General features: G+C 35.1%; 1 long non-coding RNA gene across 1 annotated transcript; it reads left to right on the top strand.

Annotated features, from left to right (window-relative positions):
* Positions 1-2,517: 2,517 nt before the first annotated feature.
* Positions 2,518-7,205, top strand: LOC145243443 (uncharacterized). Its single transcript, XR_013862884.1, has 2 exons — positions 2,518-6,334; positions 6,531-7,205. It is a non-coding gene; the product is annotated as an uncharacterized LOC145243443 (long non-coding RNA).
* Positions 7,206-24,459: the final 17,254 nt, after the last annotated feature.

Raw genomic sequence — 24,459 nt, 5'->3', positions numbered from 1 at the left:
TTTTACATCATGTAGTGTGTCTTCAGTACGAATGGGGAAATTTAGGTGGGGGTTTGTTTGTTAGCTCTTAGATGGAGGTAGAGACGAATTTTTTTCATTTGTTTCTAGTTGTTGCCTCAGTCTTACTTCAGTAAATGTGTTGTTTTTAGTATTTATTTTGTTGGTAATGTTTCTATCTAGGCATTTATAATCTCTGGTTTAATTTAAGATTAAGTCATCTGAATGATAATGTCGTTTGGTTAATTCTTTTTTAAGGTTCTATATTTTTCTAGTACGACATTTTTATATCTGACTCCCTTTGTAAATGTATTAGCTAAAGTTTAATGCTGTACGTGGAATAAAGCTTAATTTCATTACTTTTGATGGAGATAAACAAGGTGTATTAATGAAAATTAAACTATACATTAATTCCCGTAATGTATTTACGCGAATGCTCTTTAGTACAGCTTTGTAAATTTCTACTTCTTTTGTCGCCATTTTACAAAACCAATGATTTAAATAAAAATTACACTCTGTCTCGAATAACTTACAAAAGATATTGTTGAAATATCAATTGAAGGACTATCGGGCGAATTAACAACATCGTTTTTCTTTCAGATAGTTTCGATTCGTCAACACTGGTGGAATTTATCCTACTACTTTTTCTTTGAAGGCGATTTTTAGTGTTGTGATAATATCTTGTTATAAGTATGTGTTTCATGGATTAAAGTTCGATTGCCAAATTTCACGTGTTCTAGATATCGCTATTATTAATTCGAGTAAGTCGTCGCAAAGTTGAGACCAAGAGAAGGCCAGCAAGGCTAAAACACAGTTAAGAAAAAAGTATTTTATTTAAAAAATACAGTTACATAGGCAAAACTATTTAATTTACAAGGATACAGTTTACGTAGGCAATGTAAGTGAAAGTACTTAACACTAGTACAGCGTAGTATGAGATCCGTCAGGAGAAGTACAGCTCGGTATATTTATAATGTCCGTTGTGTATGGCTGAGTTTTCACATTATTTACATATTAAAATGATTATCTAAAGAATATCAATCGATGTGTAACTATTAACAAACAACAACACGTAAACATAATGCTTTTTAAGTACAACGCTGTACCGTTAACCAATAGCAGGTTCATGTTTTGTGTCATATTTTAGATATCTTTAATCTTTTTTATTATAGCATTCTAATTGTTCTGTTTGGCCCTTGGAACCGTATATTCGGTCCACTTTTAAAAATATGTGCATTGTGTATATGTGCAACCTCCTACCACACACACATACACCCACACACACACACATATATATATATATATATATATATATTATATATATATATATGTATCTATCTATTATATATATGAAATATATATATATATATATATATATATTTATTATATATATAATATATTTTCTCTCAACTTCACCTGAGCTAAGTTCATTTTCCGTTCTAACTCGTCTGGGATCCTCCGACAACTCCGTTGTATCAGTTAAGATAAAAATGAAATGTAATAAGTCTTCAGACGTACTTCTAAACCGTACTGTATACGGATACTCTATGGCTGACTGGGGTAGCTTTCGTACATTCCTATATGATCTTCCTCTGCATTCCATGTTTAAAAAGGATGTGTCTTCTATAGTATCGGGACTGACTGAATGGTTAATTGTAGGCATAGACCGATTTATGCAATCCAAAATATTCCAACAAAAACCTAACAGCCAGCCATGGTTCTCCCCAGAATGTGCTGCTAATATCGCTCACAGAAATCACTTTATCGTAGGTATCAACATAATAGTTGCACTGTGACTAAAACTGCTTTCAGGACCGCCAGCATGCACTGTAAAAGAGTAAGAAAAATGCAAGAGAGCTATATGCGCAGTCCGTTAAATCCGAAGTAGCTGAGTAGCGGTTGGCTCTCACCAGTTTTGGCAATTAACATATAGGATGCTGATCAGAAGCGTGCGTTCTATCCTAACCATCATCAATGGACCAGAGGTCATCTCGTCATCATAAGATAAGGTCTAACTATTTGCCAAGAACTTTGCAGCTAATGCTACCCTATGCGAAGAAAGCTATAAACTTACCGTATTTTCTTCTATAACACACACCACGCTATGTAACATACAAATAGCTGTGCGTGAGGGCGCCATGCTTAACAAGGACTTTGATTCCAGTAAAACAACTGGTCCTGACGGCATTCCAATTGAAAAAGCTTCAACCAGAACTTGTCCTCATACTATCAACAATGTTTAAGCGTTGCCTTAAGGATAAGTGCTTTCCAAAACAACCTGGAAAAACTCATCAGTATGTCCTTTATTTAAGAATTCAGATGATAAGTCATGCCCCTCTCAGTACAAACAAATAAGTCTCTTGTGTGTGATGAGTAAGTTGCTGGAATCCATATTAAATAGGGAAGTTGGCAATCACCTCAGTACAAATAACCTTCTTAGTGACACGCAATATGGTTTCTGTTCTGCTAGATTTACAGCAGATGTGCAAGGGGTTATATCTCATAGGATAGGCGTGTGGCACTATTTCCTTGTGCCACTGTTTCTAACACACTCTGCAGCATGGACGGGTGGTAAATTGTCCATGAGCGTAGAGATACAAAGAAACCCCTTCCCATAATTCCCTTGCTATCTTTCTGTCTCTTTCTTGCACGACCACCATGATGTGAAGACGCATATTTTGTCTCTCCGTAAATGGGAGGGGGAGACCCCCTCCCTCAACACTAGTTAGGGTAGGTTAGTTAGCTTCGAAAAGTCTATTATCCAGTTTCAATTGTAAAAATTAATTGTAAATTGTTTTTTTTGTAATATATATTGTATCTCTAATGTAAAATAAAAGTTAGTTATACCTTATGTATATTACAATTGTGTCGCGTGTCATTTTTCTTGTGTCTGCCATGAATGCCTTCATAAATGTCTGAAGTCGAAAGGCGGCCCTGAGGACAAAGAGATGAAGATTCCCACCAGAATGCCACCAGGGTGAAGAGATCATCTTGAGAAAAGAAAGCAGCCACACCCAGATCCAACATCTCAGGTATGATTTTCTTCTTACTACACAGACCCAAATGACTGGCCCATCTTCATATCTTCATGAGACCGCTTTAAGACATTTACTATAACACGTCTGTCGGTCACACCTCCGTGACCGGCTGATTGTGGTATAAATGGTGCCGTGACCAGGATTGACCCTGGTTAATTACCAGACGGATCTCGTCGTATCTGTGTCGCAGTATAAATGATGCACTATGACCAGAACATATTGTTTCCCAGCATGGAAATAATTTCGACCCTTAAACCCACGGCACAACCAAAAATAACGACCACTAAACGAATCGAATGAAAAAAAATGGTCCACGGTCTTTAAAAACGGAAAAAACTATTATTTCTGGCAAAATTTAAAAAAAATGGCAGACCAGTACACACGCGCACAAAAAAAAACGCACTCAAAAAAGAAAATTTAGAACCTGAACAAAAAATTGTCTTGCACCTACAAAAAAAAAAAAACGGTTTACAAAAGATCGATTTAAAAAAAAAAAAGAGTATTGAAAGTAACCCTTCGAAAAAAAAAGTAAGAAATGTGTCCCACACAAAAAAAAACAAACAAAAAAAAAACAGAGATGAGAAAAAAGTGTCTCTAGAATATGCAATATCTCTTTCTCTCTCACGCTTTCTCTCTTTCTGTCTCTCTCCGGATATATATCGATATGTGTGTATATCTATGCATCTTGTTATTACATGAAAAAAAAAAAGAAAAAAAATCCTTCAAACACGAAGCTCGAAAAATAAATTAAAAAAAAAAAGGAAAGAAAATAAAGGATACCTAACATTTTGTATCTGATCTTTATTTCAGGTTTATAAAAATATAGGACTTTTTAAAAAATTCTTTTGACTTTGCAAGTGTTAGATTCAGATTTGAAAAAATAGAACTTTTACATTACATTTTATCCCATGAACAGTTGATGTGTTTATTTTTCAGGTTAGGTAACAATTAAAGCTGAAACATAAGGGGACATTTTTTTTGAATTGATAATGTTTCTTTTATTGATGTTTTGTCTGTTTAAAAAGAAAAAAAATGTTACTGGTAAAAAAAAAATGGGGTTAGATAATATGAAAGTTTTGTGTTAGAATGTATTTTACAAAATTGTTCCAAATAAGATTTATTTTACTATTTTCTTCTTTTTTTTTTAAACTCGTAGAAATGTTTAATGTCTACCTGTCACTCATTTTTTAAAACAATGGCCGCACATGGGAAAGATAAGCGAAGATGACCTCGTCATGGTGTTTGCGAGGGTGTTGAGGAATGGGTGGTAGAACAATGCTATCTGCCTCTCTCTCTCTCTCTTCTTCTCTCTATCTTTCTCTCTCTCTCATTCCCTTACCTTTTAGGGTCTATGAGGACGAGAGAGAAAATTGTCGAAGATTTTTTTGTTATTACGTAATGATATCATGAGGGTGGTAGGGTGTGTAGTGACATCGCTCTGTCTCTATCCCCTTCTTTTCCCCCTCAGTCTCTTTCTCTACTCTTGCGTTTTAATGATTGTATAGCTAAACCCCCATGGCTGATTGCAGGAGGGCATATAATAACGAATTAACTTGGAGTTTTTTTTAATTTTTCTACCAAGTTTAAAGAACAAAATTATTTATGCTTCGTTAAATTACATTAAATGATGTCTTCAATTGGTTTTTATTAAAAATAAAAACTGAGACGATTATTCAAACAGCACTTAAAGTACTTTTTTGAAGTCTTCGAGTGTTTGGAAAAGCCAACTGTTACATGATTACGTTAATTTTTTAAGAGTTCTCTGAAATGTTCATAGTTTTTCTTAAAGAAATATTACGCTATTACATTTCGAATATTCTCTGAATTTTTAATAATTTCTAAGGAAATATTGTTTGACTAACGAAAGAGATTTTCCTGAACTCTAGATGATTTTAAGGAAGAATTATTCGAGCAAATTCTTTAATTGAAGGTTTATTTGAAATTGGACCGTATGATAGGGGTCCCTGAAATATTGACTGAGGAGTATATACGTAAAATTGAATTAATTATTAAGAAAAAAAAGATTTCCTCAGTCTAGAAAGATCTCTCTTAAATTGAAATTTTAATTCTTTCGAGCTTTTAACTATACAGAACTGGTCGTTAACTAATGTAGCTCCTAGGTGTGGCGGGAGTTTATTAATTCGAAATAATCCTCGTGAGTGAGTTTAGGAAAATAGTTGCTTTTAAATAATAAAATAATTACTTTGAAAAAAAAAGTTGATTAACATGAAAAGTTTCTGAATTCGAAATGACCTGGATAATGGTCTAAAAGAAGAAATGATTTTTAAGAATCAATTAAATGACTTTAAATGTACACTGAATTTTAAAAATAATAATTACGAAATGAAAAAGTTTTGGGATGTCTCTGAATCTCATTGTGAAGGGTAAATTGATTCAAAATGAATTTTCTATGATCTTTTCGGAAGATTAATTTTAATAATGAACCAAATATTTGGAATAATTTTTGAATTGTATTACGAAAAATGGGTCTATTCGAAGTTTATGACCTTTTGAGAAGATTGGTTTTTATAATAATAAATGAATTACTTTGGAAAGAAGTTAACTAACATAAATTGATTTTAACGATGAACCAAAATACTTGAAATAATTTTTAAATTTTGGAATTAAATTTTAATGATCTTTTGTAAATCAAGTTTTGAAAAAATACACATACTTTTTAAATGTACCCTGAAATTTGGGAAAAAGTTAATTATGAATGTAATAACTGAAATGCGTTTGCATTGTGTAAACAAATTCTAATTGTGACCGAGGTGCTCTGAAATGATTTTTTAAAAATGTTTTCTTTTTAAGAAAAAAAATTGTTAACACCCTATTTCATTGATTTAATGTATACCAGGTTTCTGAATTGTTTATTTTTGGAATTTTTTTCCCCCTAATTGAGTATTCTAACTCATGAAGGCTGAGTGCCCTTCTTAATTAATTCTTTATATAATTAATAAATATTCCGTGGTGGATAGTTTTTATTGGTCGCTCGGCGGCAGACTCCTTGCTCTAACAGAATTAATTGGATTAGAACCTCTGAAGACCAAGGTTTTACTAAATCCATATAGGTCGGCGTGATGAGGTCACGTAACCCCGACTTATCTAAAATACATTATACTGGTTGCTGAAGAGAGCGTAAGTCCAGTAACTGAAGTAATGACTTGGAATACATATAGGTCGGCGTGATGAGGTCACGTAAATCCGACTTGGTTAAAATACATTATACTGGTTGCTGAAGGGAGCGTAAATCCAGTTACGAAAATAATGTTATGCAGACTAAATTAAAAAACGTATAGGTCGGCGTGATGAACTCACGTAGAATCCGGCTTAGTGAAATATGTATAGGTCGGCGTGATAAACTCACGTAGAATCCGGCTTAGTCAAATACGTATAGGTCGGCGTGATAAACTCACGTAGAATCCGGCTTAGTCAAATACGTATAGGTCGGCGTGATAAACTCACGTAGAATCCGGCTTAGTCAAATACGTATAGGTCGGCGTGATGAACTCACGTAAAATCCGGCTTTGTTAAAAAATATTATACTGGTTGCTTAACAAAGTGTAAATCCAGTAACTGAAATCATGAGGTCATTGCCTCGATGGAGGGCGAGGATGATTACCCTCTCTGGTATTTGAAGCAGTATACCAGTCTACCAGGAGCCTGGTGGAAAAAAATAACTTGCTTCACTGAGTTCCTGATGGAACGTAGAGCATGGGGACATTGATTGCTGACGGCCGGTTGACGCACCATTCACGGAAAATTTGGGACTTCTGAAATTTATGAATACTCATAAATTTCGGATAGCATAGGGAGGGATGTGGCACTATTTCCTTGTGCCACTGTTTCTAACACACTCTGCAGCATGGACGGGTGGTAAATTGTCCATGAGCGTAGAGATACAAAGAAACCCCTTCCCATAATTCCCTTGCTATCTTTCTGTCTCTTTCCTGCACGACCACCATGATGTGAAGACGCATATTTTGTCTCTCCGTAAATGGGAGGGGGAGACCCCCTCCCTCAACACTAGTTAGGGTAGGTTAGTTAGCTTCGAAAAGTCTATTATCCAGTTTCAATTGTAAAAATTAATTGTAAATTGTTTTTTTTGTAATATATATTGTATCTCTAATGTAAAATAAAATAGTTAGTTATACCTTATGTATATTACAATTGTGTCGCGTGTCATTTTTCTTGTGTCTGCCATGAATGCCTTCATAAATGTCTGAAGTCGAAAGGCGGCCCTGAGGACAAAGAGATGAAGATTCCCACCAGAATGCCACCAGGGTGAAGAGATCATCTTGAGAAAAGAAAGCAGCCACACCCAGATCCAACATCTCAGGTATGATTTTCTTCTTACTACACAGACCCAAATGACTGGCCCATCTTCATATCTTCATGAGACCGCTTTAAGACATTTACTATAACACGTCTGTCGGTCACACCTCCGTGACCGGCTGATTGTGGTATAGGCGCATCTCTCGACAAGGGCTTCCTTTCTAGGGCAATTGCATTTGGAATATCAAACGCCTTCGATAAGGTATGCCATAAAGGCCTACGTCACAAGATTTCCAGCTACGGTAGAACTGGAAATGTTTTCTCAATCATTAAATCATTTCTCTCTGATAGACTCATACGAGTACTGGTTGATGGGCAGAAATCAGAATCCCACAGCATTATTACTGCAGTCCCTAAGGAGTCCATCGTGGGGGCAACTCTCTTCCTGATCTACATCAATGATCTCCCAAAACACATACTTAAATCACTCGTTGACATCTATGCTGATAACACGACATTCTATGGCAGGACATCAAAGGCCGTGAATGACAAAGTTCTCTCTGATTCTCTCTCCTCTTACCTTGAGCGCGTAGTACACTGGGGGAACAAGTGGCTGGATACCTGTAATGCATCTAAAACAGAGCTCCTATCTTTACATCATCAACGCTCTGATCCCTATCTGGCATCGATTAAAATGGATAGCGCTCGCCTAGGGGAGACCCCATGTTTTGATAAATTTATGGGTTTGACCTTTACTCCTGATCTGAAATCGAACACGTACATCAAGTCTGTTGCAAGGTCGCTGGGAAAATGGTGGGATCCTTCTACCGCTCCACAAGATACTTCACTACTGATGTAATTCTCTATCTATATAAAAGCCAAGTACGTCCAAGTATGGAATACTGCTGCCACATCTCGGCAGGAGCTACTAAACCAGTCTATCCTACCTTGACAGAGTACAAAATAGACTTCGTTGCTTAGTGGGGTATGCCTTTTCTCTGCTACGTCTCTCCTACAGAAGAGACGTTGCGATCCTATCTTTGTTTAAACTTTATTTCCATTGCAAGTGCTGGTCTGAGCTCCAATTTCTGGCACCCGTCTAGCTTAAACCACTGTCAATAATTTTCCCCACTCTCTATCTGTGCCTAAATCAAAACGTAGACATCATTAACAAAGCTTCTTTCTTATAACTGATTCATTTGCGCCTAACCCAAAAGAAATTTGTTGTTTGGACCATTTCTACACCTCGACGATATGCATTCAGATTACCCTAAACTTGGATTATTTTACCATTACAAACTTCCTTGATTTACTGGATTGTATACTCAGCAATGAAGGGAACACCCATTCACGTGAAAAAAATTCGTTATTACCCCACTTCAACTGTTTCATTATTATCTACTTCTTCCTCATGCTCGTTGGTTCATAAAATGCTTACAAACAAAATTAGCTGAGGCATTTTGCTAACTGTCCCCCTCTGAGGAGAAAGAAAGCATTCATTCGAAACTCCGCGTAATAAAGACTTTCACCCCAAATTGTGTTTTTTACGCATAACAAATATGTTTTTAACTCTTACTATAGGGTTACTTAACATATTACCTTACACCCATGTACACACACACACACACACACACACACACGCACACACACACATATATATATATATATATATATATATATATATATATATATATATATATGCAAGGTGAGAACACTATGTAAGAATCACTACATGGCTGAAGAGAAACTAGATAAAATCGAAAAAATAAATTTCATATTTGTCAAGGTTTGCACAATAGATACCTATTTATTCTGCTGTTTAATACACATTTCGATAAATATTCCCCTTTTATTTACGAATTTACTTAGTAATCGATATATATTGCGGGAATCTCTATCCCACATACCTTACAAATTACATCAGTCTTTGTTCCAAGCCATCAAAATACTCGATTCTTTAAAAGGGGGAACTAAACTACAAATTAATAATAAAAAAATACACTTGAGGACATATTTAGAGCCGTGCGCTCTTTTGAAGAGCGGCGCCGTTTACATGACTACATAAATATATAAGGTTTAATTATAACTTAAGCCATTTAAACAACTTATTTTACTGATGTTGCGTACTTGCATGTTTAAATCTTGTATTTGTTTTACAGACGATGTGTAGCGTAATTTATTTGTAGATCTGCATTTTAGTAAAAAGTCTGGTTTAGTCTAACAAAAGTCGGCGTTCAAGCGCAGTTCTGTTATTCCATATATATATATATATATATATATATATATATATATATATATATATATATATAATTTTTATTTACTTTTTTGTTGGTGAATGTTTTGTGTTTGCATGTGTGTGTACGTGAGTGTGTGTGTGTTCGAAATGAATATCTTAACAATTGTCTTTTGTTTTTATGAATTAATGAATTATTTTTTATGAATCTCAAATTCCGTCATTGTCGTTTTCATTTTTACTGGCCATGAGTGCAGAAACACAGGAAAACCTTCGTTTGTGTAGTCGAAGCGTTGGTAAGATACAAAGATTTGCGTTACTCATGTATAGTATGGACACTGAAATAAGAAAACAATTGTTATATTTATTTATTAGTTTTCGTTTGAACCATCATTGCACTTTCAATATGAAAGCAAACATCTAATATTTAAAACTGCAGTTTTACGCGTAAAAATATCACATGAGAGGAAAACTTTAAATCACTAAAATTCAGTTGAGTTTTAAATTTTAAGAATGCATTTTATAAACTATCTTTCTCGGATTTGAAATAAAGTATACGTAAGCTCTTTTGAAAGTAAATGCAATGAAAAATGTTACAGCATTCTACTAGAAATTGAAAATTTAAAAATCCCATTTTAATATTGAAAAGGTGCGTATGCGTTGAATCAAATAGTTAGCGACAAACACTCAGTCTCATAGAAGAATATTTTTACTTTCCTTATATTCTGATAAAGATGATATTGTTTTATATTAAGCAAATTTTATTATATTATATTTGTTTTTACTTTTACAGTTATAGAATGTTCTACATTTTATTTGCAATTATTGAAGTATCGAATTACATCTTTCTATTGTATTGTAAGCTTTATATATGATTAAATCGATTCTCTCCTGTACTTATATTTTTATCATATTACACACGGAAAGTAAATTTATTACAATCAATTGGGCGTTTTAATTGTATATAAGATTTATGTCACATAATAATTATTGAGCCTTATGTAGTTTAGTTCTAAATCCTATAGCATAAAAACTCACTTTACGTTTTCATTTTGTTTCAATAAGCATTTTTCCGTTTAGAAATAGCTTTGTCTCAAATACATATTTGTAGTATATACTTATTCACAGCGATTCATATATTTTATTACAATATGATTTTCACAATTTTAAATAAGTAATTGACGCTTTATTGATAGGAGTAATATTATAACGATTGCCAGAAATAGTCGTGTCTACTCCTTAATAAACTCATCGTGAGATTGTTCTCCATAATTCACACTTGTGTCCAAAGCGATAGCGAACCATAAAAGTACTCATTTAAGGAGAAGCCGATTGGAGACAATGACAAAGTTTAAACGGAAGCAACAAAACTAAATAAACCATTTCAAGGGAAATTTAAACGTTCCAATACCAAGTGTCGCCCCCCCCAAAATGTTAACCGTAGGTTTACAAAAAGATCATTACAGTAATGAACCAATAAACGAAATAAATTAGACTGAGAGTCAATGTATAATCTTGGAGTTCAATTTGAATCTCATTTTATGTCAGATTCCTTCATGCTGTTTATGGGCAACTGCTGTTTTCTATTTATATAAGTCAAATGTATTTTTATTTCGTATAATTGCGTTGTAATTTGGCTTTCGAGCGCTCTTTATGCGTATTTTATTTTATTCACATTAAAACAACGTTTCTATAACGGGACTCACACCTCTTACATTAATCTAGCGTAGTCAAGGGCCGTTCCCGACATTTAACCATCCAGAAATCCAGAATCATAGAAACAACGCATGGGTCTGTACTTCTGACTATTCTATTTCCAACTTTACTATATGACAAGAAAGAAAAACAAACAGAATAATGAGGATTGAATTCTACTCCGATATATATTCAAACTATAAATTTAAACAAGTAAAATAGTTATATTTTCATAAAATTGCGTTGTAATTTGGCTTTCAAACGCACTTGATGAGTTTTTACATTTTTTTTAATTGTCAAGAAAGTATCGTTTTGAAATTGATTGCATCCGCTACCTTTTCCGTTACACCAAAACCTTCAGATTTTTCTGATTCCTTATTCTGATTTTCATATATATCATCCGAAAACACACACCCACCAACACCCCACACACACATATATATATATATATATATATATATATATATATATATATATATATATGTGTGTGTGTGTGTGTGTGCATGTGTATGAGTGTGTGCATGTTTGTGGGTGTGTCTCTATCATTGCAAGTTAATAGAATCATATTGTGAACTCCATATTGAGCATGTTGAATGAAGATCGGAATAAATTTCTACATCGATTTCTTTGGCAGAAATTAATTTCCTCCTTTTTGTGGCGTCGAAGTTTGTAGCTGATGCATAGCTAACTGTGATGCATCTACCGATCACGCACATTTTCGCCAAAGGTGGGTCGATAATAAAACGAAAAAGAAATAAATGGAAGTCAAACGTACAAACGACCCCGATACGGATAATAACAATCACGCGTTTTTTTTGTAAACGGCAGTACTGCTGCATATCAACACGCAAGTATTTCTATGCTGAATCATGCACGAATAGGAAAAGAAAATGCACGCGAATTTACGTCAAAGAATAATAATAAATCGAGTGTGTGAATACAGAGTGTGTGCTTGGGAGAATAATAAAGTGAAATATAGAATAGAGAGAGAGAGAGAGAGAGAGAGAGAGAGTGAACTAGAGGAAGAAGGGTCATTGTAAGAAGTATATATAACGTAAGGACAAAATTTCCTTAAATGATTGTCAAATATGACCATCTAGTGATATATTTAAAATATCGTGTTACGGTGGTTGAACGTGAACCGATCTAATACGTGGCATGTAGGCAGATTTCATATACTTGGAATCAAACAACTATTAAAATTTGCTGTTTTTCTTAACAAGCTATTTGACACACCCTCTAATTCTTATTGTGTAAAATTCTCTATTAAAACAGGTAAAATTTTACCTAAGAAAAAACAGATTGTTAACACTGTGTGGATGTTACATTCGATTAATTACCATGAGACTAAATACTGGTAAGTAAGTACTAGGATTAAAAAAAAGTCGCAATCAGTTCGTTCACATGCCGTACGCAGTACGTAATGATTTAAACTTACCTGACACGTGATGTGACATTTCAAGCAGATCAGAGATTATCAAATACTGTAAAAATAAGGTTTTTACGTTATATATACATAAACAATCAAAATCAAGACATGATTACTTGCGCAAAAATCATCTGCTCTTATTTTGCTACAGTTACAATTTTGTAATGTGTAGAAAAGAACCCTTCGATGAAAGAAAAAAAATTTAAAAGTCTGACATCCGTTAAAACTACTCCAACCACGAAGCGTAAGTGTTTACCAAATCTGCACAATTACAAGCACACACCAACACTTCCACAAATATATATATATATATATATATATATATATATATATATATATATACATATATATATATATATATACATAGGATGTTTTATTATAATTAACGAGCCTTTTTAATAATAGTTAAGGGTGGGCATTGCGTGAGAACAATAATTTAAGAGGTAGCCAACTTAGGTGTATGTTTTGTTAACGACGTTTGTCGTTCGAGCATTGTAAAGTGTTGAATTATTGCGCCAGAATTAAGCGTTTATTATGTTTTATACATACTCTTGGCAAGTGTTCGGTGGGATGAAGATAGAGTCTTTGTGAAAGAGTCGGATTTTATTTCGTAGCTATATATATATGAATTAATGAGTATTTTAAACTTACAGACACTAGTGTTTCAGGTTTACTCAATCATCGGTGAAATTCGAGGAGAGCTACGAAATTAAATCCGACTCTTTCACAAAGACTCTATCTTCATCCCACCAAACACTTGCCAAGAGTATGCATAAACATAATAAACGCTTAATTCGGGCGCAATAATTCAACACTTAACAATGCTCGAACGACAAACGTCGTTAACAAAACATACACCTAAGTTGGCTGCCTCTTAAATTTTAGTTCCCACGCAATGCCCACCCTTAACTATTATTAAAAAGGCGCGTTAATTATAATAAAACATTCTTTCTTGTTCCATGCATAAGTGTTTTATGTTAAAGTAATCATCTGTGTCAGATGGCGATTTCTTAAGATCGATAGACCCACAGCAAAGAGCCACCGTTACACCATTTGCTAAAGCACTACATCTCTATTAACGCTCAATTCGTGCAACGATACGTACCCTATATCTCCATCGTTCTCTCTCTCATCCTCTCTCTTCCTCTCTCTCTTTCTCTCTTTCTCTCTCTCTCCATATATATATATATATATATATATATATATATATATATATATATATCAGGAAGTGAAAGATTATATAATTGTTTCCACAGCCAACCAACGTCAATACTCACAAGAGCCAATGACAACTGAAAGCCCAAGATTTGAGTTCCCCTCTAATATGTGCTCCTCATTTAGATATATGCGAACTCAGGATTCAATTCTCGGGTGTCTTGCATGCGAGATGCAATATAAGCAAACGCGCCACATAAAATAATGTGTATTAACTAACACAGATCGATTAAACCTCGGCGATATCCGACTATTGAATGAACCATCTCCGCCTCGAACAAGGGATATTGTCACCCAACAACCTATAACAATATGATATCTCACAAGTAGGAATGTTATGCATGTAAGGATGATGCCATCCAACATGCGAACCTAGCGATCATTTAGTAAGAGAATTGTCAGATTGTGAGAGATTATATAATACTTTCGACAACCAAACAACGTGGCAGCCAAAAAGGTCGTTGACAGCAAACAAACCGGAAAACCAAACTTGGATTACGCCGTGATTTGGGCTCATCATTTAGATATATCCGAACTTTTAAAACCCGAGCCTCTTGCATGCGAGGCGAATACTCTGAAACATGAACGAACGCGACACACACTAGCAATTTTATTAACTGACAGAGATCAAGCATACCGCAGTGAAACCCGACCATGTCTTACTGATGAACCCAAATTAGGGAGAAACACGAGTATAAGTCTAAGGAAAGTGATTTGGGACCACTTTCTTTTACCGATAAATATAGGCGAAATTTAAAGTCTAGTCGAAAGATTAAAAATATATAAACTGGAAATTGTAATACCATAAACTTAAGCAAAACGTACAGAACAATAACTTAGATCAGGAAATAAATACGTTTGCATTTTGTCCAGACAGGAACTATTCTACTTCATAGAAAACAATTGGAATGCATGAATATAATGATCCGAAGCTATACCACATAAAATCGGAAATATTTGTTGTTTTATCAAAAAATCTACTGATAAGCCACGTCAATTTCAACAATACGTATCATTGTTCAAAGCACATCACTATAAATACAGTTACAACTAATATATTTAATATTTATTGAAAAATTCAACTAACAAATATAGTTTATTCTCACTGTGATTTGTCCATGTTACATATTAAAAAAAAAATGTTAAACAATCTAACTTATTCCCCTTAATTGTAAAAAATATATTTAAAGCTCGTTTGAAGAGCAATTATATTAAAATAAGATATATATCTGCTAGGAATTTGCATGGGGGAAAACGAGGTTTATCTATGTCGCGATATGATCAATCATTTTTATCTCTAGTTATGTATTAATGCTTATTCGAAAAAAGTTAAGATTGTAAACTTTGTCTTCCAGGCAAGAAGTATATTGATTATTTCGTACCTTACCACAATAACGTTTCCTCCGAATGTAAAACTATAGACCCGGTGTTTGTTTTAACAGTTTAGTTTCTAGAAATAACCACATAATAAAGTACATATTTGATTGTGTATTAAAGAATGCTTCAGATATGCATGTTCGCTTATATATCGAGGAACTAGCTAATTCTGTGTCCCTTATTTAATCTCTATCGATACTTGGAACTGTTATTCGCTGGTGGTTTTACATAATTTAATTAATTAATAAATTAAACTAATAAATTATATATATATATATATATATATATATATATATATATATATATCCATCGACATTCAGCGCTGCTCCGCTGCCCGACAATCCACCAGTGCGGCTAGACAGGCAACCATCTCAAGCCAGGACCGAAACCCGACCGTCTGTATGACTGTCAAATCTCCTAACCACTACGCTATCGGCTGCTGCTTTATGATTCATGAGTTTAATGATGTATTGACATCGTCCGGGATGTGTGTGTGTGTGTTTACATACATACATGCATACATGCGTATATATATATATATATATATATATATATATATATATATATATATATATATAAATGTAACTCTTGGTTCGTCTTACAAACACTGGACGGATGACTTCCACGTTTTGGTTTAATATGGTTACTATATCTATGTGTGTTTTTATATATTTCTTTTTAATTATAACATTACACTTAATTTTTCTATGCTACATAGGTGGTTTTCTTTGTACCGATAGGCAATTTTTTTATTTAGGGAGAATTATTTATTACCGCTCCCTGTCACGTGACCAGTGTTTCAAATTTAGCGGTTTTCCTGCTAGATCTGGAGATTTTGTTTGCAATCTAGCGAGGAATTTAAGAAAATCTGGAGATATTTCCCATCCACACACTCGCAATTTTAGATTAAAAAATAAAGAAATGCGCCAGAAAATACTTTAAAACATAGAATAAACTCGTTCATGTAAGTAAAGACAGTAGAATTTATTGCCGTTGGTAACAAGTATTTATTGATTATTTGTTTTGTTTTTTACATGATTTTTCGGCTAACTATTCTTAAAGCTCGCTATAAAATCTATTTTTCCAAGTACATTTAAAGTGGGGGGGCATTCCGACCTCCGAATTTTAGTTTAAAATATAATCCAAGCAACCCCGCTTAATTTAGAAGTGTTTAGTCGAAAATTGTAAAAAAGCAAGAACGCACAGCAAAAAAACTTGTACCAATAGAGTAGAATTTAATTATCTCCCAACATAAATACTTTTTAACATGCTAAAACAAAGTTTTTTGTTGTTTTTATTTTTCTAATTTCAAAATATGTTGCACCATTATTGTGATGTTTAATTTGCACTATATTTTCAATTTAACTTTTATATTTCTTTCAAAAAACAAAACAATACCCTCTTTGAAAAAACAGGTAAATTAACAACACGTGGTCGTTTTCCTATCCCTGTGGTAGATACAGACAAAATGAATGCTTACGCTCAAAATGTATAAACATTTCGACTCCTCCCTTTACTTAAAAATTCACCAAAAATCAGGAAATTAACCAATATTAATGAAAATTGCAGTATTTATCAAATAATGATCGCATAATATAATGAATGTAATTATTTTTACTTAACTTTTAGGGAAAATGGTTTATTTTGTTTAAACAAAAATATATTTACTAAAGTTATGGTTTTCAGTAGTAAATAAAAAACGCAATAATTTATTTTTGCTTGTTTATATAAATAAAGCATCGTAATTTGTAACAATAAAAAATAATTTCACAGGAACATTCCGAAAAAAGCCCCTAAATCCGTATTAATGAATTCGATATAACTCGAAAAAAAAATTTCTCGCATACTATTCAGGAAATGAAAGATTCAATGAGATTCCTATTTCAGTCACCTAAATTATTTAGGATGAAATGAGTTTAGGAATTTATAGCCAAACCTGATTTTTTTTTTGCTTAAAAAATAGCATTAATACAGTAAGTTATGTAAAATTTGGATAGAATGTTCTGCTTTACGATTGTGGTAAAAATGGAATGGAAATTTGAATTTCGTTCCCTTTTAAATTCGGAACATTTTACATTACGTCCAACTCATCGTTCACATTCGAAACGTCAACTTTTATAGCTTTTTGGGTATGCTGGCAAGGTTAGGGTTGACGATTCCGAAAGCCGTTCTAACATGGGTAGATTGGTAGGTGTGTCAGAAATTTCGTGAAAAATAGTGAATAATTCCACCCCGTCTTTCTAAGCTAATAACTCCTCGAAAATGTATCTCAAGCCCTAAGTTGTTTTTTTTTCAATTAAAGGGGCAAGGACTAAGGTTTCATTAAAAATAAAAGGTGTTGTATTTTTTAAGTTTTAAACTTCGGACCTTACAGGCAAATTTCTAAAAACACTACTTTTTTGTTTTAAATTTGAATATATTATTGATTGACATTTTCTCTTCAATTTGTGATATATAACACTTTGGTGAGTAAATTAATTATTTACCTTTTAATAGACATTTCAAAATGGGAGGCGTGAACTATTCGACCTCCTATCCTTCCAAGCTTATAACTACTCGAAAAATGTAATTCAGTCCCTAATTTCTTTTCAATTTAAACAGCAAGGACGAAGGTTTCATTAAAAAAAACAAACAAACAACGTGGTTTAAAAAAACTTCGAACTTTATAGGTACATTTCTGAAAAACACTACTTTTTTGTTTTTAATTTGCATATGTTATTTTTTGAACTTTTCTCCTCAATTTGTGATATATAAAACTTTGTTGTGTAAATTAATTATTTACTTTTTAATAGACACTTGAAAATTGGGGGGGGGCGTGAATTAAAAAAAAACGTTTGTCTAAAATATTATATTCGGTTTATTGGAAAGAGCATAAAATGTCACATTGATCCTGAAAATATCGTTAAAATAGAATCAATAGAAAAATTTGGATAGATTTTAAAATTTTTAAAATTGAGAAATATTGAGTTCGTAAAATTCATTACTGTTTTAATATATATATATATTTCTATTACTTTTAAAACAACTTTAATAGTTGATTTTAGAAGTATAATTCATAAAGTAAATAAACAACCCACTTTTAAAAGAGCAATTACTAGTTTTTATATTTTATTCGCAGATTCGTGATAAGGGTGTCAAAATTCCTACAAAAAGTCTGATACATCTACTAGATTGGAGTGTTTATTCGTTGTAAACGTATCGACAACCTATAAATGTCGACATTTCCGATGTGGATGGTAAGCTGAACTAATGTAAAAAATAACAAAAAGATATACCAAACTGACTTTTTCGTTTAAAAATAGAATTATTTCCCTTTCGTTATTAACTTTTTAAAAAATATTTTGTTGTTTTATATACATAAAGTGCAATTGTTGAATGTTAGTGTTTTGATTATATTGGTTGGGGGGGAGCAAATTTAAAAATGAAGAAAGATTAAAACGGAGCGAAATTTAAGTTTCCGTTCCATTTTTACAACAACCGTAAAACAGCACATACTCAGCAAGTTTTATCGTAATTTATAAGCATAATGTTGAAACACTAATCAACATTTTATTTATTTTTCTGCATAATTAATGATGGAAGTATTTTTTTCTGTTTATTTTCTGAACATCTGTTAAAAAATAATTTGAACATTCTCTTGAAAAAAAGAATCAAACTTTTCTCTACACTCACATAACTATTTACAGAGTTCATGCAAAGCATTCATTTGTTCTTTTTATAATGAAAATTCCGTTTTCAAAGAGAAACGTTTACTGCCAAATTTCTTAAAAAAAAGGTCGAGTTTTCCTGAAAAAAAACATTAACCTAACAATTTATGGTTAAAAATTAATATAATTAATATATACAAGCGGCATATATATTATGTATGTTAAATCGGTTTTACTTGAAGGTGGAGAGTGCATGGGAATATCAAGTTACCAACCGATCATTCGTTGCATGTATATCTCGGTCAGCAGAGCTGATTTCTTTATGTATGAGGGGTCCCTTTATGCGTGATGTCGACGTCCTTTACATAGAGCGTATTGTATTTCCAATAGTCGTATATCTAGGAATGAGCAGGCTAAGCGATACTTTATTTCGAAACTAAAAAGAAATTAGAAACGATGTACGCCGAAGGTAAACGATTTTGAATTAAGTCTATAAACGACACAATATTAGGCATTAATTTTATATTATATCGGGTGCAATGGTTAACACAGTTAAAAAAAAATTGCGCGTATCATACAAAAGGTAATGGCAAAAATATATTGAATCAGGTAATCCTCAGATAATTAGCTCATATTATATAAGAAAATACGTCATGGCGTACATGTAGAACATGTTAAAAAGTTATACAAGTATATTTTCAGATGAATAATAGTTAATAATATATTACCGATATAAGTGTATTTTAGATTGAAAACCCCTCTATTTACTATATGAATTATTTACGACTAAAAAATAAAATGCAACTAATATTTAGTTCTATGTTCAGCAGTTGAAAAGTTAATCATCTTCATCTTCGACGCGAAGAATATAATAAATAATCTTTTAAGATTTCAACTGGATCGAATTCAGTCTTTCCGTATGTATTAAGTCATAGGTGCATTTCAAATTCCTGCAACAATTACTGAATTCGATATAAAATATCTTCGAAAGCATTATAGAGTTCACAGTTTAAAGTGAACGAAATGCAGTGAGAATATAGAGTTTACAAACAATGAAAAGTATACCTACAATAAGTTTAATTGTTAAAAATGGTAAAATGACTTAATATATTTATAATTTTAATGTTCTGTTTTTGTCACGGGCCTTACTATGTGTACTCTCTTTGGAATAACTACATAAAATCATACCGGAATCATTCAGCAATAGCAAGTGAGATTATAATGAGAGAACAATCAGTATACAATGATTATAATTATTTTCCTTGGTAGCTGTGTGTATTCTTCGTCCTTTTATATCATGACTGTACGCACACATTTAAGTCTCTTGTTAGTCCAAACAGAAATATCCCTGTTCATCTATATGCCATATTATTTAGAAGTTAGCCTACTTGTAGGTAACTTGTCGGCGCTTTATTTGAGTACGAGTGCGCTTGGTCTAAGTTTTGTAGAAAGATTATTTTATTTACAGTTTTTCGTATGTCGCACGATTACAATAATGCGCTCATTGACAATTAGAGCATAATACATGGCGTGCTATCAACTAGGTTGCCCCCAGTGTATCTGAGATGCATTTGCCTTGCGTGCCCAGAATTGGCACTTGCCTTGTTTTAAGTCAATGTTTGCTTCTGATTGTGACAGTATTCTTAGCTGCCGTATTTTGTATTATTCGATACTAAAATAGAACAGGTTTATAGTATATCATGTTATGTTACATCTCTGTTCGCATTATAAACTAAACTGTTCCATTGTGGATATTTGACGGTTTTGAGTATTATTTGAGCTTAGGGAGATAATCAATAATATTGATGAAATAAATAACTGAATTGCGAAAATGTCGGTTAGTGACGTCAAGAGGGAATCGCTAATACAATGGGGGTAGATTGACACCGATCAGAATTTAGATTACGAACAAATGGCTGCTAGTGACCTACGAGAGGGGGAAGACGTAGTTGACTGTGTCATGGGGCGTGGTCGGTCAGAAGAAGACGTTACCAGGCAAGAGAATAGCATGTCAGGCGGTCAGAGTGGAGATCGCCTCCCGGCTGGGCAGGAGCGGCTTAGGAAAGATACCAGCAGGGTTACGACCTGATGACCCTTACAGACCAGGAAGCCAGGCCAGCCAAGGGGCGAGGGACCACCTGAGTTGATGGACCTGTGGTCAGTTCGGTCATATGGCGCGAGGCTGTCCGAAAAAATGCTGGCGTCGTCGGGAGCCAGGTCATACACAAAGATAGTGCTACCCAAAAAGGGGAGACTCCTTGATGAAGAAGCAGAGAGAAGCCGCTGCCTAATTTAACCCAGGAGGAAGAAAAAGGTCAAAGCGAGTGGAAGGTCGCTATATTTTGAAAGAGAGTCGAGATCTTAAATGTCAGATGGAGGTTAGGGCGTGAAGGTAGCAGCCCGGATTGATACGGGTGCCGCGGTGACACTAATCAAGTCCAGGACTTATCGGAAGATGGCGGGCCGAGGACGTCTGTGAGAAGGTGATCTGGAATTGAAACATACGGACCAGAGCCGACTACGCCGGAAAGGACTGACCAGGCTCCCCTATAAGGTAGAGGGGATAAGGAGGCAATTACAGGCTTATGTGGCACCCAATATGCGTAAAGAATTAATATTGGAATATGATTGGTTAAAAAAACGGGAGCAGCGGGGTCCTTTGCTCCACCGACCCTGTAGTTGAAGGCGAGAGGTATTCCCCTATGTGGCCGAACACAGCTAAAGGACCTCAGGGTGGTGACCTCAGAGGATGCGGAAATTCCTCCCCGAACAATACTGTCCACAACGGAAAAGATCCAGGGGCGAAGGAAGGGAACCCCGGATGGATATCAGGTGCTCTCCCTTGAAGAAGGGGGAGACGGGAATGTGTAAGTGGCGATTAGTGATGCTATAGTGAGTGGACCTGAAAGCATTCCAGTGCAGTTAACAAATAATTCCTGTAAGACGGTACGGGTTAAACGCAGACCCCAGGTTGGAACATCCCACCCGTTTAAGTGAGTTCAAAGAATAGGGATCTGCGATAGAGAGGAAACGCGGAATTGGATGGAATCATGCAGAATAAAGAGAGAGAAAGTGATAGCACCGCCTGAGTACCAAAGGGAGGTAATAAGACTGTTCGAGCATAATCGCGATATTATCGCTTCCAGCGATCGGGAATTGGAATGCACAGATACGGTAACTATGAATATTGATACAGGAGATCACTCACCTCTGGGATTGAAACCCTACCGAAGCCCGATTCATAAAATAAATTTTTAGAGGAGGTGATGTCTGAAATATTGGAGACGGAGATAATTGAGCACTCCACCTCGCCGTGGAGTTTCCCTGTAGTGATCGTGGAAAAGAAAGACGAGGGACAGAGATTTTGTGTTGATTTCTGGAAGCTGAGTGACATTACCACACCCTTAGCAGTGCCTCTTCCCCTAATAGAGGACACACTGGCTTTGTTGGGAAAATCGAGATGCTTTACCACCCTAGACTTAAGATCAGGTTACTGGCAAGTATCCCTCGATGGAGAGGATCAAGAGAAAGCGGCGTTTGCATGTCATGCAAGGCTATTTAACTTCAGAGTTATGCCGTTTGACCTCTGTAATGCGCCAGTAGTCTTTCACAATTCATGTCGATGGTGTTACGGGGGTTGGAGGGGTTTACGGTGGCATACTTGGACGATATTTTAATATTCTCACGAACGCCTGAGGAACACTTTGCACATTTGACGGAGTTATTTGAGATGTTGCGCCAACCCCAACTGAAAATAAAGATACCCAAGTGTCAGTTTCTTAAGGAGACCAAGTATCGGGGGTTTGTGATTGATGAGGTTGGAATCAGAGCCGACATTGATAAGGTGGAGGTTATCAGCTATCTACCTGAATCGAAAACTGTGCGCCAAGTGCGAGGGTTCATTGAAATGATCGGCTATCGATCGCCGATTTATACCTGCATTTGCATGGCCGCTCCCATAATAGCGTTAACGAAAAAGTATGCCCGTTATAAGTGGACCCCAGAATGTCAGAGGGCTTTTGACGCCCTGAAGGAGCAGTTGACTGCTATACCGTTGTGGCGTGTCCGGATCTAAGTAAGCCGATGGTTCACTCTACAGATCCAAATGACACGTGTATAGGGGCGGGCTTCCCCAACCGTGCTCTGAGAAGGAAGGCCCCGTGCCTGGAACACCAGAGGAAATTCCGATATATTTCCTGTCACATAAGTTATCCGAAACCCAACAGGGGTGGCCAGTGATTAAAAAAGGAGTTTTTGCGATTGTATATGCTGTACAAAAGCTAAATTATAATCTGAGTGGTACTGAATTTGTGGTAAAAACGGACCACAAACCGTTGAAATATTTATTTGAGGCAGATTGGACGAACTAGAAAATCCAGTAGTGGACATTCGAGTTGTACGGCTATAAGTGCTGAATTGACTATTTGCAAGGTAACGAGAATACCTATGCGGATCTCCTGTCCCGGATTCCGGAGCAGCGGGAATCCGAAGCCATCTGATTGGAACCGGGAGTGGATGACAGGGCTTTCCAAGTAGGAGTGATTAATTCGCACACCATAAAGGAAAGACCGGACTGGAGCGAAACAGATGTAACTGAAGCTGAGCCAATAGTCGACGCACGCTGGGTCGAAATAATCGAAGCAGGTCAAAAAGATGAGGAGTTAGCCGGGTTAAGATCTTGGGTGACGGAAGGTCGAACCCAAAAACCACACTCCACACGACAGACTGTATTATAGTGCTGGTCAGGCGGCGAAATGGGATTAGAGAAGTCCTGGATAAAGCCCATGAGAAGGCAGGGCAATTAGGAATCGAAAAGACGTATCAGTTGATATTCAGAAATTATTATTGGCTGGGAGCGATCAAGGATGTTGTAGAATGGGTAAATATATGCGTAACATGTCAGAATCACAGTAGATACCACCCGCTTGCCCCACTGGCGGAAACAGATGTTCCGCAGTATCCCTTCCAGAAACTGAGTTTGGACATTTCCGAACCCTACACCTTGACAGAGCGTGGCAATCAATATGTCGTAAATATAGTGGATTGGCTTACTAACTGGCCAGAGGTTTACGCAGTGTGGGGTAAGACTGCCCAGTCGCTAGCCGGTGTAATCCTCGGTGATATTTATCCCCAGAGTAATTAGTTACCGACAATGGAGCAGAGAATGTGAATAGGATTATGAAGGAGGTACTCGACGAGCTTGGTATCCAGCATGTGCTGACCTCCCCTATTAACCCCCAGATGGTTGAGCGATACCATAAGACGTTGGTGGATATCCTAGATAGCATTGGCACTGATAATTCGGTGGAATAGGATCGGTTCCTCACACAAGCCTTAGCAGCGGTAAGGTTCACGATGAATGAAACATCGGAATTTTCTCCATTTGAATTGGTGTTTGGAAGTGATGTGGTTCTCCCGATTGATAATCTTTTGAAGCTTCGAAGGAAATATTTGGGGGAGGTGCATCACAAAATATTGCTGGAACAGCAACATAAGAAATTTGGCTCAGGCAAGGAATCGTATTAAACGAGCCCAGAAGAAACGGAACGCTCG

The sequence above is a fragment of the Euprymna scolopes genome, chromosome 22 (assembly GCF_053919585.1).
Source record: "Euprymna scolopes isolate OS-2025 chromosome 22, ASM5391958v1, whole genome shotgun sequence".
NCBI lineage: Eukaryota > Metazoa > Mollusca > Cephalopoda > Sepiida > Sepiolidae > Euprymna > Euprymna scolopes.
The sequence above is the reverse complement of the archived record's forward strand: the minus strand, read 5'-3'. Positions and strand labels throughout refer to the sequence as shown.